This window comes from Actinia tenebrosa, unplaced genomic scaffold (assembly GCF_029948245.1).
Source record: "Actinia tenebrosa isolate PJP-AT-01 unplaced genomic scaffold, QUT_ActTen_1.0 PGA_scaffold16__25_contigs__length_10494907, whole genome shotgun sequence".
In the NCBI taxonomy this organism is placed as follows: Eukaryota; Metazoa; Cnidaria; class Anthozoa; order Actiniaria; family Actiniidae; genus Actinia; species Actinia tenebrosa.
Window position 1 is genome coordinate 4,796,152 of NW_028292576.1, and position 19,016 is coordinate 4,815,167.

The 19,016-nt window shown below is 42.4% G+C and overlaps 1 pseudogene; it reads left to right on the plus strand.

Moving 5' to 3' along the window:
* Nucleotides 1–19,016, plus strand: part of LOC148910627 (uncharacterized) — a 124,898-nt pseudogene that overhangs the window by 55,893 nt on the left and 49,989 nt on the right.

Genomic DNA, 19,016 nt, shown 5'->3' on the forward strand with positions numbered 1-19,016 from the left:
TCAACCTCCCCCGAAGAAGTCTCACGGGGTTGATGTTGGTGTTTGCCAAACCCTACCAGGCCGGTAAGCGCAACTCCGAGGCCTTTCACAAGCCCAACATTACAAACGTGGGGGTAAACATAAACGGGGTCCCAAACAAGGTCTACTCCCAGGGAATAAAGCCTGCAGACGTGTACAGGGAGGCAATGCGCAAGTTTGGCGACCAAATTAGCCTTGAGGAATTCTTTAAGGATAAGTACGCGCTGTGGATTGACATGCGCACCATCAACGATGAAACCATGCACGGTCAGGGTCTGCGGCTGGTCAACACCCAAGACGGCATTACTTTGGAGATCAAACGCACAAAGAATGCCTCCGCGGGCGACGGCGATAAGATAAACTGCTACATCTTCGTGGTGTCTGACGCGCAGTTGAGCGTAGAAATGAACCAATTGAAAAGCGTTGCCTACTAGTTTCGTGAACGAAGTGAAAGAAAAATTAAAATATTCGTATCATATACGATGTTACGCGTATTCGAACACGAAGATACCAAACTGCAATGCGTGGTGCAAGGCGAAAAACTATACTTCAAAGCGAAGGAAGTGGCGTTGGCGTTGGGCTATGAGAACACCAAAAAGGCCATTAGAGACCACGTTTCTGAGAAGTACCAGAAAAGATGGGTCGACATGCAAGGGGTCCCAAGTCGTTCCCCTTCTACTATTCACCCGCATTCCGTGTTTATCTCCGAGCCTGGTCTGTGTCAATTGATATTCAGCTCCACACTGCCTCGGGCAGTAGAGTTCCAAGATTGGGTCTTTGAGGAAGTCCTACCCGCGCTGCGTAAGACAGGCAAATATGAGATAGACCGTCGGTTCAACACCGCAAATAAGTTGGTCTGTAAGATAGAAGACGAATTCGATCTACATAAGAAAGTCGTCAATTACATCCGCAGGTTTTACCCTAAAGTGCTCGTGACCCTTGGCCTAGGCGAACTGCAGGACTCGGACGGTAGGCGCATAAAGTGTTGGCAGAAAGGGTACCAAAGAGGTCAACCCGACCTTCTTATCTTGAATGCGCACGTGAGGTAACGTGGTTTCTGCTTGGAGCTGAAGACACCTAAAGGCAACGGGGTATTATCTGAGGAACAGCGTCTGCTGCTGCAGCGGTACGAAGAAAATGGTTATAAGGTGTTAATCAGCAATGATTACGACGTTGTCTGCCGTGCTATCGCCGACTACGCGCGGGGAATTCGTATCCCCTGCAGATGGTGTTGCAAGCGCTTCAAGTCTACGGAGACTTTAGATACGCACTTAAGGATATTTCATAGGATATATGATCGTTCAAACGCATTGGAGGGAACTTACGGAAGGCAAAGCATATGAGATAAAAAATTACGTCGTCTTCGAGGAGTTAAGTCGTATGCGATTGCTCCTCAAAGACGAGAAGGGCGTGGAGTACTCCTTATGGGCGCCCGACCGCGTACGTTACGTAATCCAGGGCGAAGAATTTACCCATCTGCGTTCGCATGGTAAGCAGAACGGGCGGTGGGCGTTTGACATAGAAAGGAGGGTTACTCAGTCTCCTCTTTGTAGTTAAGTGCGTCGGCGACGGTCCGTAGCGCCTTAGGGTCTGCGCTGCACCAATGGTCGGTAAAGTCGTCGCCTAAGTAGGTGTGGCGGCAGTAGAGACAGTCATACCTTCGCTCTGCGACGAGGGTGACTCTTTTTTTTTAACCTGCTTGGCGCGCTCCTTAACGACTTCTATGACCTCAGGGGTAATTATGCAGTCGTTGGATATCTCGCAGGTAATACAGTCCATATATACCAGGGAACAAGCCCTTCGTTAAAAGGCGCCCTGAAATGTTAAAATTTGGTTAGGATTTTGTTAAGTCACCTCCAAGAGTCTCCTAAGGAGCGCCCTGAAATGTTAAGATTTGGTTAGGATTTTTTTAAATGGGTAGCAAGATATCAAATGTTAAGATTTGGTCAGGCAGTTAAATACGAGCTCCTCCTCTCTTATGCATCCACACCTGTTACACTCGGACCTCCAATATTCCCTGTTGGTCCATGGAACGCCCTCAACGACATCAAAGCGGGGAAATGCCCTACTTATCTTATTAAAGTAGTCTATTCGATTCTTAAGGTAGTCATCTTTGTGTTTACAACGGCTTATGATATCCCCGCACTGGTAACAATCCACCCCATCTAAGCTGTAGTCTCTCGAAAGGTATCTATATGCCCCATCATGCCTTTTCTTATGCGTGCGAAGACGTTGGTAACTACTAAAGACCTTACCCCAATAACTACATTCAGTCGTCTTATGACAAACCCCATTCTTAGTGTGGTATCGTAGCTTTTGAGGGGTGCTGAACTTCTTATTACACGCCCTACAGGTCTTATCCATTAACCTCCTTACGCAGACCCCATTCCTAATGTGGTATTGCAGCCTTTGCTTCGTACTAAACACCCTCTTACATCTGAGACAGTCCATATATATATTTAACAAAATCCTAACCAAATATTAACATTCTACGACCCCCTTTTGGGATATCCCAGACCGCATTTAACAAAATCCTAACCAAATCTTAACATCCTACCACCCCCTTTTGGGATATCCCAGACCGCATTTAACAAAATCCTAACCAAATCTTAACATCCTACGACAACCTCTTAAAAATTAGCGGGCACCTTGCGATGCCCTTCCTTTTCATTTAAATGGGGTAGCGCATGAAATCCTTTACAGACTCTTTTGCCCACATTGCCATCGTTACCAGCGCGCTAAAGCGCTCCCCTTGCTTCAGGCTATGCATTTCCTCAAATAGCGCCTTTACGCGTTCATTCAGCCGGTCTATCTCCTCCCTTTGCATTTCGACCGTCCTCTCTAGGTCTGACTTCCTTTTGACGACGTTAACCATTGCTTTGACTGCTTCCACGGGCTCCATATATATCTAGTGGAAATCCCTGTGATTTCCTAGAATATATGAACCCAGATCACATGCCTTGTAACGCTCTGATAGTAGGACCCACCGGCTGCGGAAAGACCCAGTTTGTGGTAGAGCAGCTATTAGGACCCTTTAGATACCGTTTCGACTATATCGTGCTATTATGCCCCACCTACGTGAATAACCGCACCTGGACGGGCGTACGCGCAAAAAATGACGACTTCTTTGTGGATATCTTAGACTCTAATGAGTTATCCAGCCATCTTAAGTCTGGCACAAACAATTCCCCAAAAATACGCAAGCCCTCCTTATATTGGATGACATCGCCTGCGGGGACGACGTAAAAAGACGCAGGTCGGAGCTCATTAAACTCGCTTTCAGCTGTAGGCACGACAATATTAGCGTTTGGTTGCTCTCGCAGCAGCTTACCAGTGTCTCCAAGCCTTTTAGGGAAAACATAGGATCTCTCGTAGTATTTTATACTCCGAGCAAGTCTGACCTGGAAACCATCTTAAGCGACTACGGTGGCGAGATATCCAAGGAACAGTTACACGAATACATGCGGCATCTAAAGACGCACCAACATTCAAAAATGATCTTCTCTTTGAGGTTTCCGTATTCCATAAAGATCTGCGATCTTTAACTCCTAATGTATATGGAGATTGAGCAGTTGATAGATGAAGTCCCCACACAGCTAGATGAAAGTAACCTTAAGGAACAACTTAACATCCTGGTGTCTTCTGGGAAGTGCAAGGAAATGATAGGCAAGGAACTTACCCATGAGCAAGTTAACAAGTTGTCGGAAGAGGAAGTTAAAAAGTTCCATAAGAGGTATGAGGCCGCCCTTGCAAGTAAGACCACCGACGCCGTAGCAGACTCCGCTATCAAGCTGGCCACCAAGCTTCTCGGACTTGCGCTGCCCATAGACGACGTGGAGCAACTGCGGAAAAACATAAGCGAGGACTATGTCATCGCCCAAGAACTTAAGATAACCTGCGGGTGGTTGTCTTTGAAGTGCGGTAAGTTAATGGCAGTCGCCTCTGCGGCTTTGCACGTAGCCCAGCACGTTGACTTGAAGGAGGTACTGGTGTCTTGGAAGGACTTTAAGAAGAACAAGGAAGTCGAGAGGGTCTTTGCTGAGGTCAACAAGGAACTTGATCAAGTACCTACTCAGGTTGTCATAAGTACTTAGTCAAGTCACCCTTAAGTACTTACTCAAGTCATTCCCAGGTTGCTACAAGTACTTGCTTAAGTCATTCTCAAGTCGTCTTTAAATACTTATCAAGTCCTTCAAGTCCTTAGTATAAATGAGTGAAGCTGAATCGAAGGCGGAGGAACCCGAGCAAAAGATTATCAAGGCTAAATCTCCAGGTAAAGTCGCTGCCGGCAAGAAGCTCGCTGAGATGAACAGGAAGAACAAAGCCAAAAAAGAAGAAAAGGTGGAGGACGAAGGCGAATCCTTTATTAATCCTGGGTACGTCATCGGCGCGTTGGGAGTTGCTATAGCAACAGGCAGCCTCTACTTACAATGGCGGGCTACGAAGTCAAAAGTAAAGTGGGAGGCCGGGCACGTGGCGCAGGAGCCCCCTAAGAGAAGCAAAATACCCGTGATGGAATAGCGGAATAACCTTCTCGCTCTGTAACATAATGTCAACCGCGTTATTGAAAACTGTTGAAGAAGCATCTATTATTACTTCCATTGTTGCGGGTATTGGTTGGGTAGGTAAGAAAGTGCTCAAAGAAGACTTTACTGAAGACCCAAGCAAGAGGTTCGCTAATTTTGCTAAGATGACCGCTGCCGTGGGCGGGGCTATCATGGTAAAGGATTACCTACGGAAGGAAAAGTACCTGCCGACGACGTAAGCTTTGCCTGCGTCTAATATAAATGGCTAGCGTGGTCGCGGGTGGAATTATTGCAGCTTTAGCATTCACTGGAGCTAATTATGGTGGTCAGTATTTGGATAGATTAGTCAGGGGCGACAAAAGCGGAGAATTAGCCGCCGAAAGAAAAAGACATGACTTAGCGCTGGAAAAGTATCAAAGGGACGTGGCAGCTTGGAACGAAAAAAGACAAGCTTACAGGGATTGGTTGGACAAGAACTACCAAGACAAGATGCAGGCGGATAAGAACTTTGAAAACACAGACTGCGCCTTTAAACTTTATGCGCAAACACACCCCGCGGCATTAACGGGGTTGAGAAAGCCTCAGTTCAAGAATTACTACCAGCCTTCTAAGAAACAAAAAGACAATGAGTTGGTCTTCGTAGGAGTCGCAGGGCTGCCGGGAGGCGTAGCTTTGGCGTACTTTGCTTGACGCGAAGCATGAGCGTCTAATATATATGATCGTCTTTTTGGAAAGCGACAAGAATGACTTTACCACTTATTTGAATCCCCCCATTAAAGCCCATAAGGTTCGGCTGGTTAGTTGCTCTTTGTATAATTCTTGGTTTAATGTAGTCAATGGCATGGTCACCGAGCATGCGGGGTCTAACAATTATCAAGGCGTAATGCTACCCGATGGACATTACACACCAATCACACTGGCAAAAGAATTAGCAAAGTACGGTTATACTCTCACCACGGGATTACCACACGAAATGACCTTCAAACATAATCTTCCTAACAATTTCTCGGTAACCCTAGGAAAAGCTGATGCATTGGGATCTTTACTAGGTGTCTCGGGCAAGGCAATTACCAACACAGCAGTTCCTGTGAATTGCAAAGTCGCATCCTCTTACGAAGTCTATTGCGATTTGGTTCATAGCTACGACAATGGAAAAAAGTCTTCTCTCATGTCCAAGTTTCTGCCCAAAGGTAATCCATTTGACCTGGTAGAATACACTCCCACTTCTTTGAGCTATGACTTGTCTAATTTGGTAGAAAGCATAAACAACACCATTAAAGTGGACGGAGAGACGGTGGATTTCAACGGACGCAAGATCAATCTTGTTTTATCCTTCGTTTGAATCAAGCGAAGCGCGATTCTATTCATATAATGGGTCGAACTGAGGACAAACTTAAAAGGATTTACTATGGGCCTTAAGGCTATTGGAGAGGAGCGTCGGCTATCAAGAAACTCGCGACCGCGGCCAGAGTATCAAAAGAAACGGCTAAGAACTGGTTAAAAAAACAAACCCTCTGGCAGATTTATCTTCCCGTGCCTAAGTACATTCCCAGACCCAGCTTTACCGTAAATGCCCCCAACGAAGTTCATCACGCGGATTTGCTTTTCTTGACGCACGACAAAGTGAGAAGAAAGACCTATAAGTACGCTTTGACCGTAGTTGATATCGCAAGCAGATATAAGGACGCCGAACCCATAACCAGCAAGGATTCTGGGGAAGTCGCAGAAGCCCTAGGTAGGATTTATAAGCGCGTCTTGAAATGGCCTAAGCTGCTGCAAGTGGATGCGGGGACGGAGTTCATGGACGTGGTTACTAAGACCCTGAAAGACCACGACACCAAGATTAGGAGAGCCGAAGCAGAGTACCACAGGGGTCAGAGCATCGTTGAAAGATTCAATAAGACTCTAGCTGAGCGCCTCTTTGGATACCAGTATTGGAAAGAGCTGGAAGATCCCTCCAAACGCAACCGGGAATGGACTCAGAGGCTCCTCCAGGTCGTCGCGGCTTTAAACAACGAGGCGGACAGGGCTACGGGAATGAAACCCAAGGATGCCATAAAAAAGAAACACGTGGAACACAAGTCCTACGTCAGAAGTTGGAGGGCGGTCGGACTGAAGGAAAAGAAGCTCCCCCGCAACATAGTGGTCAGATACCTCTATCAGCCGGGGGAACTCGAAGGTGGCAGTAAGAGAGCCACGGATCCTAACTGGTCTCTGGAAACGTATGAGATTTCGAAGTCCGTCACCAAGGAAGGGCAGCCTGTGTTGTATTACCTAAATGGCCCAAGTCGCGGATTTGTCAAGGAAGAGCTGCTCATAGTCCCCAAAGACTCAGAGTAGTGCTGCTCCACGCGCCCGATTACACTCTAGGCATGTCAGCCTTACGTTGCCTCTGCAATGCCCGCGCTTGTTATTTATACGATCCACGGAGAACTGCTGATCGTCATTTGGGTCAAACCTCCATAGTAGAGGTTTGTTACATTTGGCACACCGCGCCCCTTTCTTAAAGACGTCGTCCACGCATAAGTCAAACCTTATCACCGCATAGCGGGGATCTTTACTCTATTCTTCGTCGTGTCTTTTGTAGCGAAGGAGTTTCTTGGCAATGTTCTCTTTGGCTACCTCCTCAGGGGTGCGGTCGTAACGTAGTTGCGGACCCCAGGCTCTTTTCAGCTGTTTGGCATATTCTACACGGCTTACGGCGGTGTAGATAAGGTTGCTCCAACACAGCCACTGGTCTATGATCCATAAAGTTTCTTTTATGGTAAGCCCTTGCGCGCTGTGGACTGTCATGCAATAGCCCAAGCGCCAGTCTGGGTGGGAGGTTATTTTTTCCACCTTTTCTATGGGTACTCAGGCTTTGTCGTGCGTTACGGCGTTCTGCAGTTGGATGTCGGTACCGGGTACACAGACGTCGCGGCGCAGCATGCGGGTGTCGTGGGGTTTATAACAAACGGGTACGGGATGTGTAGGGAAGCGCTCTTGGTGTATTTTGAGTAAGTCTTTCTGTATGCGAGACTGTGATGCTCGCTTACTACTTAGCACCAGATCTTTAGGATGCCAGGCGTATAGAAAGTCCTCGTACTTCTTTGCTCGTACGCGTTTGCGCAGTGTTTTGCATTGCTCGGCTTCGCTAAGACCCCGCAGTTCTGCTTTCAGGCTTCTTACTTGATCCTTGCTGCGGTAGTCGGTGTTAATTTCTTCGCAGTAACCACCTTTGGTGGTTAGTTCTTTTAACCATTCGTGGGGCATCTCTCCGGCTATTGGAGGAGGCTGGCATGGATCTCCGGCGAATATTACCTGACATTTCCCACGGAGAAATTCCACGAACTCTTTAAGGATTTCTAAAGGCTCAGTACAAATTTCATCCCAAAGTATCACCGGAGGAATGTCGTGGATTGCTTCCGGTACCCATTTTTGGCCATTCCAACGGAAGAAGCTGTGGTACGTTTGAGCGTCGTGACCCATTTCTTGCAGTTCCTTTTCCAAACGATGCGTTGGCGTTAGCACCTTTATCTTAGGAAAGAGTTCTAACACACGCCTCGTCTTACCGCTGCCTCCCGTACCGTAGAGGTAAGAGAAGCGTTGGTAGGAAATGGGGTCGGCAACTGAAGGTAGAGGCTCTTTGGTAGGCGTTACGGAACCACGGGTGTACTCGCCGTGATATTCTACACGTGCCCTCCAAGACCTTATCTCCTCATCTTTGACGCGCCATTGACCACTTTCTGCGAGTTCATTGGCAGTGTAGAATTCCTTCATCTTTTCCAACACGCTAGGCTTTACGTATAAGGAATCCGTGGCTACGCGGGGGATATCTTCTTTGTCAAACCGCAGGAGCATTGCGAGAAGGTTGATATGCGCGTAGGGAAGCATGCTGGCGCGGAGGTGGTAATATTGCGGTCGATGATCTTGGTAGTAGCATAAAGCATTCCATTTGCGTTCTTTTTGCTCGGCTTCTACGAAATAATCCCATTTCTCCACAAACACCATTGTCCCTTGTTCATGGGCACGCGTGATGAGGAAACGTAACTCACCTTCGTCTGTTATTAGACGCATTTGCATGTGTTTCTCGCCTTCTTTGGCGCCCTGGGTGAACTTTCCTATGACAATTCGGGCCGTGGGGTTGTGCTCTGGGAGCCACTTCGTAAAAGCGCTATGGCAAAGTATGGCTTCATGCGCAGCATACGTGAGAAGTTGGCGCTCTTCAAGGAATTTTAGCAGCGGTATGGGTATCCATTCTTTCTCCTGTAAATGCTTGCCATACCAAGCGTAAATTATGGGATGTAAGTCTTTAGTTAACTTCCAAGACTTTAATCTAACGAATCCTGTAGCTGGCGCGTCGTAGGTGCCGCCGTCTAAAGACACACGAAAGAATTGAGAGTCTGGATGCCCGTATCTATCGTAATATTCCATACAATCTCCTAAGCCCTTGAAAGATGCTGGGTAACAATGTTTTATATCTAACGAGACATACTCGTCTTCGTTGTATTCCATGTTCCAAAGACCTCCATGACCGTGTTCTACGTACGCTTTGGAGATATCTTTGAACTCTTTTGGGGTAGGTTTCCAGCCGTTTCTCTTCTTGGCAGCTAAGAAGTCTAAGCTGCGGGAGCTAAGGACCTCGTCTGAGAAGTCTTCCCCAAGGGTTTCGCAGGCGCTCTGGATGCGCAGATGTTCGATTTCGGGGCGGTAAAGAGTACCATCTTGAGTCATAAACCGGCTTCCTTCGGGATCCATCAGCCAAACGGAGTTCTCGTGGATTAAGTCTACCAATGGGGAAGTTTCATAGACCTTAGTCTCTTTCTTCTTAGGGAACCGAAGTTCTCGCCAAGCGTGTCCGTTGTGTTGTTAGATAATAATAGGAGCGCCTCTGCCTCCATATTTGTGAGTTCCTGGGTAGATGTACCCGTCTGTTATGTCTTTCACGTGTATTCGTCTTTCTAGGGCAGTTTCTAATTTCTTAATGTTGTCTATCGTTGCTCCGGCCCTATGAGTAGCATCTTCCCACTTCCTGATGGCTTCTCTCCTCTTTGGGGTAAGCTTACCACCACGGGAAGAATCCTCAAAGAACTCCCTTACCAGCTTCCCAACGCAGTTGCCGGGATGTCGCATTGGCTTGAGTTTCTTGACGTCGGGCTTCTTGATTTCGTACGCGCCGTAGATAACTACGGTAACGGGGTAAGCTACTTCATAGAACAACATGTCTATTCCTACCAATGCTCCAGGCCTGGTGTTCTTATTCAAGACAAACAAACTTTGCTTACCTGACGCCCGGATAGGATTACGACCCCTTTCTATTACCCAATCACCATCTAAATACTTTATGAACGTCAATTCAAAAAGGTAGTTACCTTCTGGCATTAAGTCGATTATCCTTTCGGCTCTTTCGTCATTCATGGTTTTATCTGTATCTCCTTCCATAAATGTCGTGAAGGCGAAGTCGGCATCCAAACGATCCAACACCCGAGTTCGCAGCCTACGTACAGTTTCGTTTCGAATGCGTGCCATGCCGTCCATCTATATCTAGGAAATATTTTAACCTTCGTTTGCGACCCTTAACACAGCAGCAGGTAGGGAATTATCGCGCGTCGGTGGGTATTTCCCGATGCGGCCGCATACATTTAGAGGGGCCTGAAACGCAGGTAATACCCGTGAAATTCGATGCTTGCAATTCGGATTTCGCGAGTCCCCCTACCTGCTTCTGGTAGGGTGGGGTAGGGTAGGGTGAGGTAGGGTAGAGTGGGGTAGGGTGGGGTAAGGTGGGGTGGGGTAGGGTGGGGTAGGGTGGGGTAGGGTGGGGTAGGGTAGGGTAGGGTAGGGTAGGGTAGGGTAGATAGATAACTTTTATTTATCAACGGTAAATACTTCAGGAGAAATTACATCATATCATGATCATTGATTCATTAAAACTATATCAAAGAATATATTAAGCTTACTAGACTAAACTACTCTACACTCACTACACTACACTAAGCTATATATGTATTTACAGTTATAATAATAAAATGTATTACTCAAGGGAAAATGAAACCTGCTTGTATAACATGGAAGGGAATGGCCTGGTATTTTACTGTATATTATTGATGTCGTTGTATTCTTACCAGCTTGGACTACTCCACTCTTCCACATACAGAAAATTGAAAGTAGTTGATAAAATGCCATCTACAGTGGAGAAATCAAAGGAGAAAATAAAATGAATTTTACTTCCAGGTCACGTAATATTTGATTAAAAAATGTCATTATAACATTTTATTGGCATTATCTGGCCTCTTGTGGTGGCCTGAGGAGTTTCGGGCAATAACTGCGATGACGCGTGTGAAATTTACATAAAAATTGAATATTTTGCTTTATATTTATATTGATTTTCTGTAGATTGAACATTTATCGAATCAGGAGAAAATCTACTGGCTAAGTTATATTATTATAGCGGTGCTACTGCCATACTTAAGAAAAAAATGGTAAACTATCTATTTGATTTTTGATGCCTTGGCTGACGTCACTACCTTCCGTCCGTCCGGCGGATTTAATTATGTGTATTAAATCATTACCATAAAACGACAGGGAGAGTATTGTTAGGCAAGTTTGGGCAGATCTTTTTTTTGCCAATCCAATTTATAGAGCGCGGGGATTTTGAATTTTTAACTCCAAAACTCAACCAACCAAACAAGCAAGCAAGACCTAAAAAAATTATTTTTGAGAAACGCAATGCCTACGTTATTCCAGATAGGATCTCCAGGATATCACGCTACCGTCAATGAAATCAAATGTGTTGAGCAAATTCATGATAACAACCTTCCATAATTCTTTTAGGCCCCGTCCACACGTATCAGGAAATTTGTGGATACGCAAACTTTTTTTTGCGGATACGGGTTGCGTCCACACGTGTCCGGAAATTTTTGCATCCGTATCCGGAAATTTTCGAAAACGGTCTTCTAGAGTGGAAATTTTAGAATACGCTCCGAATACGGAAACGTTTGGACGCTCGTACCCGCAAATGTTCGAATACGATGACGTAAACACGATTTTGCGCATGCTCAATAAGAAAAACTATCCGTCAAAGGAACTAAGTACTAGCTTGAATCAGGGCGGATTATGAATTTTCCGGATAAGTGTGGACAGTGAAAACGATTCGAAAACGATTCGAATACGATGCGTGTGGACGCGAACATTTTCGTATCCGCAAAAAAAAAATTTGCGGATACAAAAATTTGCGGATACGTGTGGACGGGGCCTTAAAAGCAAACACCAAAGTTCAGCAATGAAACAAGCGTAAATCTTCCAAACTCTCATGAAACTCAAGAAATACTTCGAGTATTCAGTGATGACTATTGTATGCAACACAACGCACTTAATGACTCATAAACGAACGATAAACAATAAGACCTACTAAGTTCTTCCTAATTATGCAAAAATCAGCTGAAAATGATTAGTTCTGTTATTTTCTTCTTTATTATATAAACAGCGATCGTTCTATTTCATACTGGACCATAGTACAATGATTCTCAAATTCCCTTGGCATTCAAGCTTATTAATGCTGTCACTATCTCTTTCCTTCAATCATTTTTTGTCACGTGATAAATAAGTCACGGCATCAAAACGATTTTATGAATGCACAAATCTACAGGAAGCCCATATCCGATTTAGTTATTGAAAAACACAGGAAGCCCATGGCCAATTCTTATTTCCACGGCCAAGACCATTTGAAAAACTGTACCAAAATTGATAACTGATTTTATAATAATCTTACATTTGCTTATTTTTTCTATGATTGAGTGTCGATGAGAGGTCGATGAGAGGTCAATGTGTGGTCGATGAGAGGTCGATGAGAAGTCGATGAGAGGTCGATGTAAGATTACCTCCTCCTCTCCTCCTGTTATCAGGCTATCAATAGCTTTGCTATCAGGCTATCAATAGCTTAGATATCAGGCTATCAATAGCTTAGCTATCAGGCTATCAATAGCTTAGCTATCAGGCTATCATTAGCTTAGCTTCTTGGCTATCAATAGCTTAGCTATTAACAGGCTATCGATAGCCTGGCTATCCATACATTAGCTATCAGGCTATCAATAGTTTAGCTTCTTGGCTATCAGGCTATCAATAGCTTAGCTTCTTGGCTATCAATCGCTATTACCTCCTCCTCTCCTCCTCCTTTCCTCCTCCTCTCCTCCTCCTCTCCTCCTCAACCTCCTCTTTTTCCTCCTCCTCCTCCTTTTCCTCCTCATCTCCTCCTCCTTCTCTGGATGAAATGATAAACTAGAACTATGAGTGAATGAAGTTTTATAGCGTGTAGCCGGGTGGCTAAGCTATTGATAACAGGATAATTTGATAGTTAATAGCTCTAGTTTATTATATCATCCAGATAAGGAGGAGGAGGAAAAGGAGGAGGAAAAGCAGGAGGAGGAGGAGAGGAAGAGGAGGAAAGGAGGAAGAGAGGAGGAGGAGAGGAGGAAGAGAGGAGGAGGAGAGGAAGAGGTAATAGCCATTGATAGCCAAGAAGCTAAGCTATTGATAGCCTGATAGACAAGAAGCTAAGCTATTGATAGCCTGATAGCTAAGCTATTGATAGCCTGATAGCTAATCTATTTAAAGCTTGATAGCTAAGCTATTGATAGCCTGATAGCTAAGCTATTGATAGCTTGATAGCTAAGCTATTGATAGCCTGATAGCTAAGCTATTGATAGCCTGATAGCTAAGCTATTGATAGCCTGATAACAGGAGAGGAAGAGGTAATCCTACATCGACCTCTCATCGACCTCTCATCGACCTCTCATCGACCTCTCATCGACCACACATTGACCTCTCATCGACCTCTCATCGACCTCTCATCGACCTCTCATCGACCTCTCATCGACCTCTCATGGACACTCAATCATAGAAAAAATAAGCAAATGTAAGATTATTATAAAATCAGTTATTAATTTTGGTACAGTTTTTCAAATGGTCTTGGCCGTGGAAATAAGAATTGGCCATGGGCTTCCTGTGTTTTTCAATAACTAAATCGGATATGGGCTTCCTGTAGATTTGTGCATTCATAAAATCGTTTTGATGCCGTGACTTATTTATCACGTGACAAAAAATGATTGAAGGAAAGAGATAGTGACAGCATTAATAAGCTTGAATGCCAAGGGAATTTGAGAATCATTGTACTATGGTCCAGTATGAAATAGAACGATCGCTGTTTATATAATAAAGAAGAAAATAACAGAACTAATCATTTTCAGCTGATTTTTGCATAATTAGGAAGAACTTAGTAGGTCTTATTGTTTATCGTTCGTTTATGAGTCATTAAGTGCGTTGTGTTGCATACAATAGTCATCACTGAATACTCGAAGTATTTCTTGAGTTTCATGAGAGTTTGGAAGATTTACGCTTGTTTCATTGCTGAACTTTGGTGTTTGCTTTCAAAAGAATTATGGAAGGATGTTGTCATGAATTTGCTCAACATATTTGAATTCACTGACGGTAGCGTGATATCCTCGAGATCTTAACTGGAATAACGTAGGCATTGCGTTTCTCAAAAGTAAATTTTTTAGGTCTTGCTTGCTTGTTTGGTTGGTTGAGTTTAAGAGCTAAAAATTCAAAATCCCCGCGCTCTATAAATTGGATTGGCAAACAAAAGACTTGCCCAAACTTGCCTAACAATACTCTCCCTGTCGTTTTATGGTAACGATTTAATACGAATAATTAAATCCACCGCATATAATACACGTAGTGCGTGCTTATTAGAACATAATTAAATCCTCCCCGCTCCTCACCCATCCTCACCCAAAATTAGTAAATCCTCACCGAAATTCCGGCCCGTGCGGTGCGGCCTATAGTACGTGCATTTTTTCTCAAGACTTTCTCTCAAAATTTTTTATATTTCTATAGATAAGCTTTATTTATTTTAATGCTGGATGATAAAACACGGAAAGCAAATTACAACAAATATTCGTCCTTTATTCAGCTTTATAAATTTTTTACAATTCGGTTGTTTTTAACCAAATATGGCATGTTTTTCGTTCAAGAAAATTGAAGCTTTGTTCGTCTCCTATCAAATGTTTCAAAAACTTGGTCGAAGAATATTTCAAGTACAAAACTAGCCCCTATGGGGTGGACGGTGGTGGGTTGTGTACATGTGACAAAATTCTTAAGTGGGAGCATCGAGTTTGCTTCCTTGACTCCAAACCTCCAAACAGGGTTCGCCGCTCGGTTTAAAAAAGTGCGTCTTCAATAGAAACTGGTGACTAAGAGCGTTGTTTCCAAGCCAACGAGGATCCAGGCGGACAATATGGCGGACGAAGAATGATAAAAACGATTGTAAATTTAACGCAAATCTCGAGGTATTCTGGACTTCTCATCTCAAAACCAGCCTCCACATTGCCAGTGACTGAACAAATACTTCAAAAATCGCATATCACTTTCAAAGCCAAAAGAAACAAATGCAGGATTCATTTAAAAATAGTGAATGTACATCAAATTTCCGGCGCTGGCGTTTCTTAATGGCATTGTCGTACTTTGCATGCAAAAGTACGCCATTTTGACACAGTATTCACTCAAAGAAAATCGCTGGATCGACCAAGAGCTAAGAGGCAAGATTAAAGCACACTAAAGTATCGTAGTAATACTCTTATTTTCCGGTGCTACATTTTTTCTTGACGCTTCCCCGTGATTGCGATCGAGAGTTGAAAGTACGAATTCTTCCTTATTCTTTGTAATTCCTTGAGGTTAATGAGCATGAAATGCGACAGCCGTTCCGTGATATAGTATGCGAATTGTACGCGATGGAGTACTAAGGTCGAAAACCAAGACCCATGCGAAGAAAACGATGTAGTGCATTTCGAAATTGGGCTCCATGTGCCTACTGGGAGCTCCGCTTTTAGCCAGTGCCTAAATTTATTTATTATATATATATAACTAGAATTCCATACAATAAATCTCTATTAGAAAAATCTCTATGCTTTATATTTCGCTGGTGAAAAATGCAATACGACCAACAAGCGTCGCATGCAGCTTTTCATGCACAGCGTAAAAAATATAACCAATCAAAACATAGAATTGAACAAACCAACCAATCATAAAACGAGCAATTGTGACATTTGAATGGCTTCCCGCTAAAGCAAAGTTGCGTTTTCTGTAGTTTTGTTGATGTGAACAAAATGGCGATTCGTTTTGTGCCACTAGATGTGCCGATAAATGAGTTTATTCAAAACCAAGAAAACAAAAACACACTAAGCAAGACAAGTCTGGCTTTATTGACTGAATATGTCGAGACAAAAAATGTGCAGCAAAACCTGGAAGAAATCCAGCCAAGAGATTTAGACGGGCTGCTTTCTGCTTTTCTCGTTGAAGTAAGGAAGAAAGATGGGGGTAAATACGAACCGACGACTTTAAGGTCAGCGACTAATGAAAAAACAATCAAAGTACATTTAAAAACTTATATTGACTATTTGTATATTCATTTTTCCTTTTATGAACTGATGTGCGGAGTTTTTCCATTTCGTATATTTGACATTGCATCTACTTAAAATATAAACTTAAAAATTATGAAAGTTTCGACAAAATTTGTCCTTTTTACTCACTTAAAATAAACGTGTTTGTGTGTGAATTGTAGTCATATATATAGAGATATAACTAGCTAAAAACTAGTGTGAGCTGCGTCGGTGTTTCTAATGAAACAGTAATGATGAAAAGGTAAATTATACACCGTGAAAAGTTGAAAAAACTTACTGACGTTTCGGACGCTAGTCCTTCGTCGGAGTAAAAGAGAATGAAGTTGTAGAAAGGAGTATATATATGATAGAATAAGACAAAAGAAACCAATGAGAGCAAGGTAGGCAAGGAAACAAAAACAAACAATCAAAAGACAAAAGAAAAGGTTAGTTGAAAGTAAAGCGATCATTAATCCAGTTGGGACTAAGAGTGTCCAATAGGTGAATAAGAATATATATCATATATCATATATATAATGAAGAGAAACCATCATAGAAAGTGCTTTGTACGGGGTTATATTCACTCGTTGTTTGCGTAAAACACTCACTCGCTCGTTCGTGCTTTACATAAACAACTCGTGAAGAAAACCCCGTGCGCCGCACTTTCTATGAAATAATTTATATATATTACATTTTACTATTTTACTATCATAATTTCTGTAGGTTTTTGAATGTTATACTAAACTATCAAGACCAAGGCCGTAATATCTTCCAAACCCGTCCAACCTAAACCAACAATTGTTTATTGAGAATAATTAATGCGGGTTTTTGCCATTCTGATGTAATTAATAATTTAAAGGCAACGTTCAAGGAACACTGAGTTCATCCACTTGCATTGTTAAATAATCGTCTTTGTAATTTTATTGTTGATTATAATGGCTTCTCTGACTTGTCGAACTAATTGATTAACCGAGTTATGTACCACTTTTATTTTCTTAATAATTTTATAAAAACGGATAACAAATACACGCAGCTGCAAACACCAAAAAAGTTTAAAGAAGAAGATGATGATAAAGAAAGAAAAAATTTTCAAGAAGAACAACAAAAATAAGAAGAAGAAGATGAAGATGAAGATGAAGATGAAGATGAAGATGAAGATGAAGATGAAGATGAAGATGAAGATGAAGATGAAGATGAAGATGAAGATGAAGATGAAGATGAAGATGAAGATGAAGATGAAGATGAAGATGAAGATGAAGATGAAGATGAAGATGAAGATGAAGATGAAGATGAAGATGAAGATGAACATGAAGATGAAGATGAAGATGAAGATGAAGATGAAGATGAAGAACAAAAGGAAGAATGAAGAATGAAGAATGAGAAGAAGAAGAATAACAACAACAAGTACAATGAGAAGAACAAAAATAAGAACTCAAACAAGAGAAGAATTTGATAATGATCATGGAAGAATTTCAAAGTACGGAAGCCAGAATAAGAACTTCAAAATGATTAAGACAAGAAGATGCATGAAGAAGAAAAAGAAGAAGAATCAGGACAAGGAGGTTACCAAGATAAACAAAGGAAAGATATTGGACTAAAATGTACTTGTCCAATTAAACTGTTAACGTTAACATCTTAAAAAGATCGCAAGTCGTTCGTGAACTGGGATATTTACTTACTTTGTTCTTCATTGCCATCCCATGCCACTATGAGAAGTTGTTTAACCGAGAGAATAAGTATCTGAACGGGATCTTCCTAAGATGTCACCTGCCTCCAATATTATCAAGCTTTTATATTCGTTCACCTGTCCAAAATCCAAGCGCGCAATTGGCTAAAATCGATCGCGTGATTTTTCTTTGTTTGGCAATAACACATGAAAATTGTGTGTTATAGGAAGATTTAATGATTTGAGAGATGGAAATATCTTCAGCATGATCGGAAATCAATACAATCAATCACGAAAAGACAATTTAATTGGAGTGTGTCGGTTTTCAAGGGAAAAAAACAAAGAAATTTTAGGTCTTTATATATATTGCGCAATGTTTTGAATTCCGAAAACACTGCTTTATTTTGGACGTAGTTGAGCATTCTGTGTGTATAGCTTTGTCAGTGAAGGATGATTATTTTCTTCAAATATTCAATGAAACCACTTGTTAAAAATTTACAGTGAACTCGAAATTTCTTCATAATGCACTTGGGAAAACACTTATTTTACATCACCCTCCCCTACATATACCCTTTGCATGTGACGTCAAATCTGGGGGTCAAAATAAAAGTATTCCCATCTCTTAAGGATTGAAATCTTTTATGATGTTAATACGTTCAATTCTTTTCACCCCAGGAAGGGATTTAGTGCAAGGAGTCCATACGTTAATTCGCACAGTATCTCCAGTTTTGCCTAAAAAATGAAAAGCTATTGTATCCATTCACACTTCAAGCTGGAGTGCTTTGTGTTCCGTAAGTGAGAACTTATGGAAAAAATAGAGCTAGTTGAGGGACAAGAGTAACTACTACTTTTAAAGTTTATGAATAACTGAATAAAAAATATTAAAATAAATGTATGAATATAATTCAAATTTCTCATATCCAAAACTACGTTCAGCAGGTGACATTGTAATAGCGCTATTTAGAATAGTACGTCTTCCAAGTTCTAGTTCTGTCAACGTTAAATGTATCATGTGAAGAAATCAGCTAAGATGAATATCTTCCTGCCATAAATATCTTGCCTATGTGTTAGCACAGTGTTCCTAGTTTTGTTTTAGAGATGAAAACCTAGAGTGCATTGTGAATCTATCGGTAAATCTACGTATTATTCCCTTGGTAACGACCACCCACACGTACCGGCCGTGTTGGTTGGTTAAGAGAATTTCGAAAAGTCCTCTGATTCTTCTACAAGATATAAATACATTATACACTTCATATAACGAGAGAAATAGTTTTTTCCCCCGAGAGTCTCGATGGAAAGGCATGGTAACTAATTTCCCAAAGAACCAGACATAAGCTAATGAAATAATCTTCCTAAGATGTCACCTCAAATATTATAACTATACTGACGTTCGCA